The sequence below is a fragment of the Alligator mississippiensis genome, chromosome 9 (assembly GCF_030867095.1).
Source record: "Alligator mississippiensis isolate rAllMis1 chromosome 9, rAllMis1, whole genome shotgun sequence".
Classification (NCBI taxonomy): Eukaryota; Metazoa; Chordata; order Crocodylia; family Alligatoridae; genus Alligator; species Alligator mississippiensis.
Window position 1 is genome coordinate 67,513,997 of NC_081832.1, and position 13,208 is coordinate 67,527,204.

At 45.5% G+C, this 13,208-nt stretch overlaps 1 long non-coding RNA gene across 1 annotated transcript in view; it reads right to left on the bottom strand.

The window, feature by feature from the left end:
* Positions 1-8,459: 8,459 nt before the first annotated feature.
* The window catches only part of LOC109280938 (uncharacterized), a 55,774-nt gene continuing 51,025 nt past the window's right edge, over positions 8,460-13,208 (bottom strand). Inside the window, exon 2 of the long non-coding RNA XR_002087429.2 lies at positions 8,460-8,915. This is a non-coding gene — a long non-coding RNA (uncharacterized LOC109280938). The remainder of the gene's footprint in view (positions 8,916-13,208) is intronic.

A 13,208-nucleotide genomic window follows, 5' to 3' on the forward strand; every position in this document is an offset into this window, starting at 1 on the left:
AATTAAACCATCTGTATAAATTGCAGTGACTGATGTGAGTCATTGCAGGTTTCTAGACAGACAGCATTTCTAGCAAAAGCTTTCTTGCTTACTTAAGGCATTTTACTAAACAAAGGTGCTATTTTAGTGTGTCATATGTTGTAGTTATTAAGTGTTGTGTAAAAGTAAACCTTAAATTCATCATCCAAAGCCCAGTGGAAGATGAATCAGCATTAATAGGAAATTGCATCTTTCCTCTTTTAAATAAAATCTTTTCAATAAAATTAAGTCTTCCCCCAGCAAAAAAAGATAAAGTCTAGGTGATAGCTCTGAGCAAGTCAAGAGGCATCTTACTGACAAGCTTGTCTCTGCTAGTACTGCTAATACAGGGATGGGCAAAGTCCGATCTGGGCCGGATCAGGCCCATGGTGGACTCTATTTCCCAGCAGTGCCTGTCTGCATCATGCAGCAGCTGGTTTCCATGGAGACCCCAGCAGCGGCAAGGCCAGGGTTTCCATGGAGACCAGCCCCAGCAGCGCTGGCAGGGAGCGCAGCCAGATAGGGAGCTGCTCCGGGGCTGGGATCTTACAGCAGTGACAGCGTGGTCCAGAGCCAGGGCAGAGCTGCGATCCACTGCCCACATGCCCCAGGCAGGAGTTTGCAGGCAACAGATTGCGGCTCTGCCCCGGACCCAGACCGTGCCGTCACCATTGCCAGATCCCAGCCCGAGCCCCGAAGCAGCTCCCCACGCAGCCGCATGCCCTGCCATTGCTGCTGGGGCTGGTCTCCGTGGAAAGCCTGGCCCCATGCTGTCACAGCACCCTCACTGCTGGGATCTCGAGAGAAACTGGCCACAGTGATGCAGGCAGGGGCTGCTGGGAAATGGAATCCGTCCACTAGTCGGATCCACCATTTTGCCTACCCCTGCGCTAAGGACGTAGAGGGATGAGGCTGTTCATAGAGATGTCCTTCACAGCAGCACATACCAGGGAAGCCACCTCTGCTTAGCTAGCGTCTACTAAAGTACCTGGGGTTTGTTTGCATCAACCCCACGACTCTAGATTTTCTTAAACAAAGTGTGTAGAAGAAGTGATCTGGACAGCAGACAATTACAGCCCCTAGGAAAGCCTGCAGTCTGTACCACGCTGGAGGCTCCCCATGGTAGGTTTTATTTAACCTAGTGAGAACCAGGCCCACTATATCCATCTCAAAACTTCTCACTGAAGCTGGTAGGAGTTGAAGACCATCCACACAAGGAGGTACGGGAAGCAGGGACAGCATTCAGTGCCACAAAGGATCAGGCACACTGCAACCCATGGTTGACTTCACACATCATTTTTGCCTGCATAAAGACAAACACTACCAGCCTCCCCTGCTCTGCCAGGAGACAGCACAATACAGGACTCATGTCCTAAACACTCTGAAAAGGAACAAGCTGAATGGAGAAATGCAACGAGAAGGAATTATAAGGAGAAGCATCAGAAAGTAGAGACCCAGCCTGAAAAACGTGGCTAGCAAAGCAGAAGAGAAAGCAGAGCAAATCTAAGACATAGCATCTTCATGCCTGGTCTCTCAGAGCAAGAGCCTGCTTTTTCTACAATAAACACTTACCGTGTTAGAGATACCTCGAGGGATTTCTAACTCTCCTGGTCAAGCCTCTGCTCTCAGTTTGGTTACCAACACAGCATTTCATAACACTTCTCTTTAGCTCGTCATTCTGTGCTTTCTAAGCCAGTCTCTGCTCTACTAAATCATTGTTATTGCAGCTGTAACTCACAAAGGCCTAGACATCTGGAGCTGATAAAGCCATTACTAATCATTTGCAACTCCCATTAACAAGAGAGTGAAGCACACATAGTGAAATGCCCTTGTTCATTTGAACTACAAATAACATTATGAATATGAACCATTCCTAGACACCAGGTCTCACAGAACCCATCAGAAATGCTCCAAACCAACACCCATTAGAAACAGAGTTGCTTGGACCAGACCCAAGTTGCATTCAGCCTAGAAACACACACATTTGTTCAAGAGCCCTACAGTTTTCCCCACTCCCTTACCATGTCGCCAATTAACCAGTCTGGTATGTCCTGCCCAAGAGCTGGAAAACACTGGTATACAGCTCACTCAGGACAACAGCATTGCATCTCTAGATTTAATTAGCACTATGCATTGGAAATTAAACACAGCAGTCAATAGTGATTTGATAGCAGAGTACTTAACTGTGAGTAGATCACAGGAGGTAGCCCCATACAGCTCCAGGCCTATGTGTCTTTTCAGAGCCTACCAGGCTGTGTTCCTTAGAAGCTGCACTATCCGTACACACACAAGTAGAACAATACTAGGAGAGCAAATCATTATTTTTTTTCTTTCCCTCCTCAGCCACAGCAAGGAGCAAGCACAAACTCCACCCAGACTGAGGTGTCCCAACAGCTGTGGCCCTACAACTAGACTTATCTCAGAATACCCTGCTTTGGGATACATGAAACAGCTGGCTCATTCCTCTCCCATGCAGTGCTATTAAACTAAAGTCCTTGTTAAGGTAACAAACAATAGTAACTGAATATTTTCTATTATAAAAACCTTAAAACATGAGTTAACTCTGCAAGTGTAGATAAACTTTGGAGCTAACCCAGAAGATGTAGACTCAGAGAGAGTCAGACATCCACATGCCCCAATTAAAGCATTCAAATAGGAATAAGGCCTGCCTATAGTGTAAACAGCAATATACTTTTTTTTGTAGCAACTCTGCCTCCTACTTCCTTTTCCTCCCACCTTTATGGGCTGAAGCATACGGCCTTCGGTTATGCTTGCAAATTAACACTGTGGTGTATAAGAACCTGTCAGAAGTGGCTAGATCAACTCTTATTATTATATGGCATGTATAGCAGTATTAAGTTAGTGCTCAGAAGCCCAGGTGTTAGGTTCTGTTCAAACTAAGAGGTTTCTGTGGTCTCTGTCCTAAACTCCTTTCAGTCTAAAGTCCCCACCTCATCTTAGTGAAAACGGTCACAGAGCGAGAACAACGTGCTCAGATATACTCTGTGTGTTTGTCATGTCAGGACACACTTTCTCTCTCTTCAGAAGCAGATCTAATCAGATGGTTTTCATCATCTTTGTTCATTATAGCCCCAGACATATTTGGTACCTTCCTTTGTGGAAAAACCAAGCCTGTGGTTATGTGTGTTGGACTAATACACCTGAAACAGGAGATACAGTGCAGGCTTGTACAGTAAGATGCAGGAAATGTGAGCACCTTCACAGGCACAGCTACCTCATTTCTAGTCCTGAAAAGCTTCCTAAGGATCTAAAACACTTACCATTTGTCTAGGCTGCTTGGGATGGGAAAACACATCTACCCTTAGTTTTAAATGGGAGAAGAATGAGACAAGGGCCTCAGAAGAAGCCCAGGGGGAGAAAAGAGAAAATGCTGACAGCAAACAAGAGTAAGAGGGAAGCTTGCAGGGTTCATGGAAGGTGGGTATGCGTTCATGGCTGTTTGACACAATTGTCAGGAGCCAATTACCAAGGACCATCTTACTTGGTCTAACAGGTGTAGAGCTGTTAAGGGGATGGGGAGTTTGGGAAAAGAATAAGCAACTGTTCAGTGGATGGCACGAGGTTGCTAAAGATTGCATTTCAAAGACTAAAATGCACCCCAGTGCAACTCAGGAAACCCAGCCAAGCAAGTGAGAAGCAATGAGATAACAGCCACTGTTCAGAAATGAGAACTGAGCAATAAGCATTGAGAGGAAAAGAGAAGTCTCTGGACCGGAGTCGGATGTTTCTTAGTGTAACTTTTCCGGTGCAAACACTGCTACTCCCTCATTTACGGTAGTGTAAGGGGATCAGAGTCAAACCCGTGACAGTTGATGCTGGGGGCCATCACACTGACAGTGATGAGAAGGTGGCCCCATGGTATGTTGGACTACATGGCACTATAGAGGGAAGACTTTATTCCTCTTCTTATGAACAAGGTGCAATTGGAAAGCAGGCTTCTGACACATTCAGTTTAGCACAGGCTGAATTGAGTCACTTCCTACAGAGTAAAACCCATTAAAAGTAAAAGGGACTCAGCTCTAAATGGTTTAAGGGCTATTTTTAGTTATTTGTATCAGCCTTAGACGTGCTAAAAGGCAGAAAATCTCATGCTAAAGAGTGCTTCTGTCTCAGATGCACTAAGATACTTTGGAGCCCAGCTGCAGATGGGGCCTGCTGGGGCTTACAGAAGTGCCTGAAGAGGTTAAAATCTAACTTCTCTCAGACCCTGGGCTCCTGGATAGCTGCGATAACATGCTTAATGGCTGGTGGGGTTGCTTTGGTATGTGTTAGTACACATGGGCCATGCCTGCCATGTGGAGGCAATTTTTTAAAGCTGTAGAAATACTAGAATCCTTGGATGACTAATCTAAACTAGTTAAAAACAGGAATTTATAAGTTGTACTTTGGCAATAGGACCACAGGCTAATCAAGCTGGAACAGAAGCAACCTTTTGGGTTTTAAAGTGTTGTGGCAATAACGTTTAACTGATAATTATGAAAGTGTGTGTGTGTGGAGGGGGGGTGATTGATAACCGAGATGATTCACTGATCTGTGCACAGGAGTCACTCTAATATGCCTTGGTTAGGACTTTTGCTGGTTGCTTCTGAAGACAGGTGATGTTCTGAGAACAAAATAGGTCTAGAGACTGAGCTCCAGGGGAAATGCACATTGGTAGGGCAGTGAAGCAGCCTGGATTGATTATGTCCTGGAGATGGGAGGGAAGATGTCAGTGTGTTCAGGTTGGACAGTCTGGAGTGTCCCACGACCATTCGTTCCCTGAAGAAAATGTAGCAAAAAGGAATGTGTTGTCACGCAACAGATCTGTAGTCATTGTCTTCGTTCTGCTTCGCACTGCGTTTTCTTATCTCCTGGAGGGGCAACAGCAGGCCTGGGCCAGGACGATCAGAAGTAAATCCACTATTAAAACACAGGAAGGCTCTACTGCGGTTTGTAACCGAGACAGCTCTGTGTTCCCTTCTCCCCGTCACGTCTATGCTCATTATGAGGAGGCTGCAAAACCACTGCAGGCCGATTTCTCACAGTTTTTTATCAGAGTCATTTAGAAATGTTAGCCAAGATTAGTGGAGAAGCAACATCTTTGAACTTGCATTCACCTTTAAGCAGCCTGGGAAATGTTAACCACAAACGTGAAGTGCGCATCTCCAAAGCCACAATCTCTCTCTCTCTTATTCTTCTTGTACTCAGCAGCCAGGTCATCCAACTTTGTTGGAGTTTTTAATATTGCAGGAAAGAAGAAATGAGAGCTCCCAGGGTCTATTTCCTATCACTGATTCCTGGTTTCACAGCTTGCCACAGAGGCCTTTGGTTTATTCTTATTCAGCATCTAGATACAGGAAAGCCCTTTAATGATGTTAATGAGCAACCCTATTAGGTATTCAAACCACAGATAAATCCATTCCTATATATGATTCTTTGGGTAAAGCTGATATCTTTTATTAGATCAACTCAAATAGTTGAAAAAAAATCTTCTTTGTAAGCTTTTGGGCACAAAAACCCTTCGTCAGGCTGAGGAAGCATCTGCAGTTGGAGTGTGCTCTTCCCGGATGGAATGGTCTGCATGCAAGAAAGCCAGTCAGTGACACTGTCAATTAAGGAGTCAATGGGCTATGTACAGCACTTGAAAGAGAATCAGAAATGTTTTTAAAGTTCAAGTTTCAGTAAAAAGATTGCCATATTTTTTTTGCAAAAATTCATATACATTTTCCCAGCTCCAACCATCTCCTCCAGTTTCAGTTGTGAAATGCAGTTAGCACTTGTACAACCATTTTCACCTACAAATACTTTAAGCATGTTCAGCTCACTATAAAATTAGCAGAAACATTCAGGACTAGGAGTCTGATTTTTGCCATCAGTTGTGCCATAGATTTCCTGTGCGATCTTGGCTTCTCCTCTGTAAATTGGGGATAATACTTCCCCATATCGCAAGGCCTTATTTTTTTATAACTTTTTTTTTCTTTAGGAGGAAATCACTGCTGCTCAAGAAAACCCTTGGAATCAATTGCGAAGGGCTGTAGAAGGCTAACGGATTACAAAACTTTTATGGACTCTACAAATTCATTAGCTAACAACTGGAGATCCAGCACAGTTTAAATTCATTTCCAACGTATGTTCCAGGTCAGACACAGAAAGGTAAGCATCAGTGTTTGTACAAATGGATTCTCAGATCAATCTGACGTGCTAAGCTGTCATCCTTCCTCAGCATCTTTGCAAGACAGGTCAAATAGCTGTCAAGAACTTGAGTGAGCTACTGACCCAGTTTAACCAGGTTTACATGGGTTGAATTGCTAACTGCGGGATTTAGATTGCATGATAATTATGGGGCGTGCAAACTGGGCTCTATTCAATCTGGGCTCAGTTTGCACACCCCATAATTAACATGCAATCTAAATCGCGTACTTACTGTGCCCAGTGTCCTGTATTGTCTTCTAGCCCTGCCAAGTTACGTACCAATTCTAATTTGAATATTTTTCTCAATAAAGCTTTTACAGGCCTGTTTCAAAACAGCTGTCTGTCTTGTCACACAAAAGTGATCACAGGCTGTAGTGATCATACTTATGGAAAGGAAACTCAGAAAAAGAAGCGTAGTAAACCAGGAATTCTGAGAACAGAACAGCGGGTCTTGGGGCTTTTCTATGTGAACCCATTGGGCTCAGTCAGAGGTGAAGCATCAGTTTGTGAAAATGGCTGGTGATTTATTCAAAATAGCCATCTCTGTGAAAGGCAGCCTCAACTGCGCGTTGACGGTGGCAGTGACGTATTAAGAAACATCGAAGGTTGTGTAGTCAATAGTCTTTTCCCCTTAACATTTCTTATCATGGCTACCACTAATCAAACTACCTTAGTGGAGAGCGCTACTGTAAATAAGACACTGGAGCCTGCCATTGTTTTAACTTCTGTATGGTCTATATCTAGGCTAATAGCCCCCAAGTGTAGTAACAGTGTCAAGCAAACACAATGGCTCACGTACTGATACTGGATTGCTCAGGAAGTGAATGACTTATTTCCTGCACGTGGCCCAGTAGTTAGTAGCCACTGGGGTCAGCTGTTGTTACAGATAATTGGCCAAATCCCACTGCATTAATATAGCTCATTAATATCAATAAAGCTGCATTAATTTGCATGATCTGAGGATTCCATACAAAAATTACCTTTGGTCAGTATGGGAAGATACATCCGGGTTTTCCTGGACATGTCCTCTTTTCTGGCCCCCCGTCTTTGTGTCCAAGCGGGCTTTTAAAAAGTGAGTAAATGTCCAGGTCTTTGCTCTGCCTCTGCTTTTCCCGGGCAGGAGCAGCTTGGATGCTTGGGGCTGGGAGCAGCGGGCAAGGTGATTGGCTGTTGGGGGTCACGTGCTGTGCACACGGGCTCTGTGCATGGAGCTGCATGGGCAGTAGGGCTGGGGGGGGATGGGGGCTCTGGATTGGGAGTGAGGGGCACTCTCAGGGCTGTGGAGCAGGGGCTGCAGGTTGGGAGTGAGGGGCACCAGCAGGGCTAAGGTACAGGGGGCTGCAGACAGGGTCGTCCTTTGGGAGGGCAAATCAGGGCAACTGCCCCAGGCCCCGTGCTTTGGGGGGCTGCACAGAGCTGGGTGGGAGCCAGGCAGAGCAGCTACAGCCCCGTCCCTCGCAGTGTCAAAGGGGCCTTGCACAGGCTGATTTGCCCGGGGCTCTGCACCCCCCTACAGTCATCTCTGGTTGTGGGTCAGGAGCGAGGGGCACTGGCAGAGCTGGGGGACAGGGGCATCGGAGTGAGGGGCAGAGGCAGGGCACAGGCATATCACTGCCCCACCACAATCATACGCCCCCCTCCCCTTCTTCCCCCTCACCCAGCCTCTTCCCCCCCACAGGTGTCTTCTTGATCCTGGAAATGTGCTAACCCCAGGGAAGATCAGCTCTTCCCATAATTCAGATTTGCTCAACACCCAGGTTCTTAAAAGAAAATCACTCATGGAAGGCAAAGGGCATTCAGTCAGGGACCTTAAATGGTAGCTTTTAATTCAGCACAGGCCTTTCTTTCTTCTGTTTCTGGCAGTGGTTCCAAAGAAAGGCCTTGCTCAGTACCACTGCTTCGGCCAACACTTCCCTAGGAGCAAATTCTAGTCTCAGGAAATCACCAGAAATTCTAACATTGATTTTGATGCCATAAGACTGTGATCTTTAAAGGCAAATCAAGTAGTGAGAGCGGCAGCGTTAAAACCAGCAATTGTGGGGAGATGGCAAGGTGCAGAAACTAATTTAACTGCCGACTGGGATGAATATTAGGTTGTTCAGAAGTCATCCGTCATCTCCTGTAACCTAAAAATACATTGGCACCTCCCTAATGTTATCCGGCCTGTTTCCTATGAAAACATTCTTTTGAAGTTCAACATGGGAAGCATGGCTACTTCTTGACTGCTAGATAAGGCACAGAGGCATGACAACAATAAAGGAATGAGACTTTAATCTTTGCCAGTTCCAAAATGGAAACATCGCTTGAGCAGGAATTAGGCAAGATTATGATTTATCCCATAAAGTGGAATGACAATCCAAAATCTCAGGTCATCTGTAGGTAAATCCTTTAGCAGTCATTTTTGGCTCTTTATAACTGTCAGTATCCAGATCATCAGCTAACTTGATTCTTCCCGTTACCAGCATGAGGCGAATTTTAGATGCCTGTCCTGTGGTGGGCTCAGCAGTCCCAGAACAGAAAGCTGTCGGATCTTTTCATGTGCAGCTCCAAAACTGTACAAAAAGGGCACTGTACCCAATCTCCACAGCTGCTGTCCTCTGCAAGCCAGGTACCACGATGGGAAGTTCTCAGGTCACCATCTTGCTCCATTTACTTTTCTTTCCAGACGCACATGTATTTTGTGCAATACAGGCATGTAGTGAGCCCTGTAAAAAAAAAAAAATGGGCAAAGTTAACATCTAATGGAACCAAGGACTCTGTATTGCTTCTGGGTTAGCCAGTGACTACTCCCCTCTCTCCTTATTATGCCACATTCAGTTCATTATAAGAGGGTGCATCTTCCTTCTGCTAAATGCATGTGCAGTCCCATAAGCATATGGGGAGTGTAAGGTTTGTTATTTTTGATGCATGTCATAATGCGTTTCTAGAAATGCTGTATTGCTAACCATCCCTGGAGTGTCTCTACACCTCCAAGCACTGGAGGAACTGACTGCCTCACCAACATTAATGAATGCAGACTGATAAGACTCGTGTGAGTCAGACATGTAGGAGTATCCCCAAAGATATGGCAAGGAGTACAGTGCAGAGGGCTTCTCTTGGGCCGGGGGTAGTGTGCTGGTCACGGCAGAGAATTGCAATTTGGCAATGGCCCTAGACTGTGCAGGACTGCAGCGAGACTGTTCTTTCCCTTTGTAACCCATTGGAAGCTAAAGTCTTTGGCAGAGCAGCCCAGTGGTCTGACCTGCCCAAGACCCTTCAGCGGGAAGGTGGGGAGACCATGGATACAAGATAGTGCTGTGCAGAGATGTGTGCGCTAGCTCCTGAACCAGAAGCCGTGTAACCTTGTTCACATGCACCTGGTCTAATAAATGTTTGGAGAGGCAGCATATAAACACGAGTTCTCTGATCCTGATTCAAGAGCTAATGCACATATAGCCCAAGTACCTCTGCATAGCACTACCTTGTACTATAAAGACATACCCCTGAGTACCTGGACACCAGCTCCAAGTTCATGGTGCTTCCCATGCTCTGAGAACCCACCCAGTCCGCCTTTACCTGGCTAGCTAACAGGCTATGTAAGTAATTTCCTATGTGCCTCTGAATTTAGGGATTCCCCTCCCCCCGTTATCTCCGAGTGGTTGCTTGCTTTCCTAGTGACCCGCAATAAGGCTGAAAAGACAGATATGGAGGCTTTCACATACTGTCCAGCTTGTAAATAAAAACCAGGTGGTGGCGTCAGGCAGCGCTGGACTCCGTCTCACACACTTTTTCACCAAGCTTGGCCTGTCTAACAGCTTGGCGTGTCGTCAGGTGATTGATGTCCTGTTTATTGCAGGGCAGAAGTGGACCGGTGAGGCGTCTGAGACATTAGAGCCAGGCTTGAAACAGCTGCCTCTTCCTCCAGCTGTGAATTCCTGCTGGGGAATTCCTCGCTGCCTTAACATTTCTGAGTCAGCGTCGCAGCTGCGATGCACCTTTGCGTCCCTTCTTGAACAATATCTTTGCCTTCCACTTTTGACCTCTTCCTCCCCTTGTGCAAGGGCCCTAGTGCTGAAGGGACCTCTACGTAGTGCTGCAGCGGCCAGAAGAGCCATTGTAACATAAATGCAAACCACCTCTAATACCTCCTTGCTGAGAAACAAGGCCCGCTTATTCGGTCCTACCACACCTGCTCATTGCTGCTGTCAGGCTCCCCGAGATCACTGGGAACACATGCAAGACCCCACTTTTCCCCCCATGAACTGAACAGGCTGCTGGACTGCCAGGTTGAGCGTGTGGCTGGCAAGAGCAAGTGAGTGGGACTTGTTTCCCAGTGGTGTTTCTGGGCTTGATGGGAAGACCCTATAGACTTGCTCTAAGGCAGGGGTGGGCAAAATGCAGCCTGCGGGCCAGACGTGGCCCGCCAGGCCATTTCATCTGGCCCACAGGACCCCTAACAAATGTAGAAAATTAATATTTATCTGCCCCTGGCTGCCTGTCATGCAGCCCTTGATGGCTTGCCAAAAGTCAGTAAGTGGTCCTCCACCCAAAATAATTGCCCGCCCCTGCTGTAAGGAGCCCGTGCTATAAGCTATGGCAGGGCCAGGCCAGCTGCCAGCAATAGCAGAATGAAGGAGGCCTCTCCACATCAGCCTGTCCTGACGGAGGGACGGTTGAGTCCTCAGACTGTCCATCTGAGATCGTGCTCAAATGGAGTGACCTCAGATGGATTACTAGAAGATGTCAGCAGAAGAAGGAGCTATGTGACAGGATATCACGAGAGGAAGGTGTATCCTAGGGTCTGACTCCCCCACAGGAAACCGCATCTGGCAGGAAAGCAACACACACAATCTGGGGCTGTCTGAAACCTACCACTCAGTAGTTGTGGCGGTTTCTTGCAGTTGTGAATATCAGGAACTCCCACCTCTAATCTGCTGGGGACCTGCTGCAGCTTTTCAGAGACACCAGCCATTTCTCTAGCTCAGGCCTTTGCCGCAAGCTTCTTCCTCTTGAGCAGCGTTTCAGTCACTAGGGTATGCAGAGTTCAGCTTCTGCTTTTGAACCTACCACAAAAATATTGAATTCCCTATACTACACACCATGAGTAGGGTAACCCTTATGTTCCCAGATCACATGGATGAGATCCAGAGGTGCAGAAAGACCAGAGACTTGCTCCACGTCACACACCATGTCGGTCTATGGGAGAAGTGGTAAAAGAATCAAGGTCTCCTGACTTTAATGCTGTGCCTTATTCACTAAATCATGCTTCCTCTCTGTACAGTTCATTACTGAGCTGATAACAGTTTATATATCTGGAAGAGAGTACTAGCCTTGAGTAAAGATTCCAAATGTTGAGAAAAAGATTATTTTATACATCACAGAGCATCGCATCCCAATACAGGGCAAAAAAGTCTGCCCCTTAAAATGAATCTTTCTGACAGCATCCAAAGCAAACAGCTCTAAGATTTTATTAGCATGATTTTGTGTTACTTACAAATCTGCAATGTAGAGCTGAATAGGAGATAAAGGGAGATGGTCTGAAAGGTCTTGTCCTTTCATTAAAAACTCTTGTGAAATGTTTGGCTTTCTTTTGCCAAAAACTGAATCAATGCAACTCAAACACTACTGAAAACTGGGAAAAAACCATCAGTTTTCTACTGAAAAAAAGGATGCATGGAAAGTACACTGCCCAAAACACTTTTAATATGTAAATCTAATTTTCTATTGAAAATGAATTTCAACCAGCTGCCCAGCAAAGCATTTCTTAGCAAGCACTTGTCACGGTGGTAAGGAGTCCAGGCTTCTGAAGTATCTTAACTCTGATCAATCCATGATGAAGTATACGATATACAGAAACAGATCCTCTACCTTTATCCAACTCACTGGCCAATAAAGTGACCTAGTGCTGAGTGGCCAACATAGCCACTGGCCAAATCAATGGTCCCTTTTGGCAAGTCCCACACCATGCACTACAGCTACAATTGATGTCTGAACCATGCTCCATCCCAAAATCTAAACAAAAACATTGATATGCAGAAGTTAATTCAACTCAACTGACTAAAAATGACCACCTTCTGGTCATGATCATTTGACCCCGGCAGTCTTTCCTGCCCATGTGCAGGGGGGCTGGACCTGATGATCTTGTAAGGTCCCTTCTAGCCCCTGATGTCTATGAATCTATGAAACTACCACATACATACCCTTACTAGAGGATTTCTCCAGCTTGCAATGAGGTGGCTCTGACAAGCTATGTAAGCAGAATAAATCCTCTCATCTTTAACCCCTGGCAACAGAAAGCTTCATTCTGTCACACCCACTATCTCCAGTGGCCTACAGATCAACAGGCCTAAAGTGTCTGCGGGCTCCGGGCTCCCACATTGAAACAGCAGCAGCTTCAGATCAACCCTGTAGAGCTTTTGGGTTAAATAAATGTTAGTGAACTGGCAGCCAACATACACATGCATATTATGATTTGAAACATCTGTATTACAGTGTCAGAGCTTAAAACTGAGATGTCAGTACAAGGTTAGAACTTGTGTGATTCCAATCTCCTGTTCAAATCACACAACTCTCTCCAACTAGGAATTGTTTGCTCTATAATAAAAACATTTTAAAAAGCTATCACTATATACCCCTTCTTGTCTGGCTGTTTCTGAAATTTTAAATGGAAATATTAGAAGTTGTTACAACAGCAAAGACCTGCTGGGTCACTGATGCCATCGATACCAAGGGTAGGATATCATTCATGGTAAAGCATGGGTAAGATATTCAGCTGGTTAAAATCATATTCATATGATTCTAATTTAAGCCAAAAGGTCAAGTAACCAAAACAACCAGCTCAAGATATTTTAACCTAGTTTGTGTTGTATCTGTGGCTGAAACAGCACACAATGCAAATACTTTCTCCTTCAATGAGTTTTGGGATTGTTCAACGATGACAGAGATGTTACTTCAATTATTTCCATTCACAATGCTTCCCATTGCTATAGCACTACAAATCCCATTGCTACACTAAAATT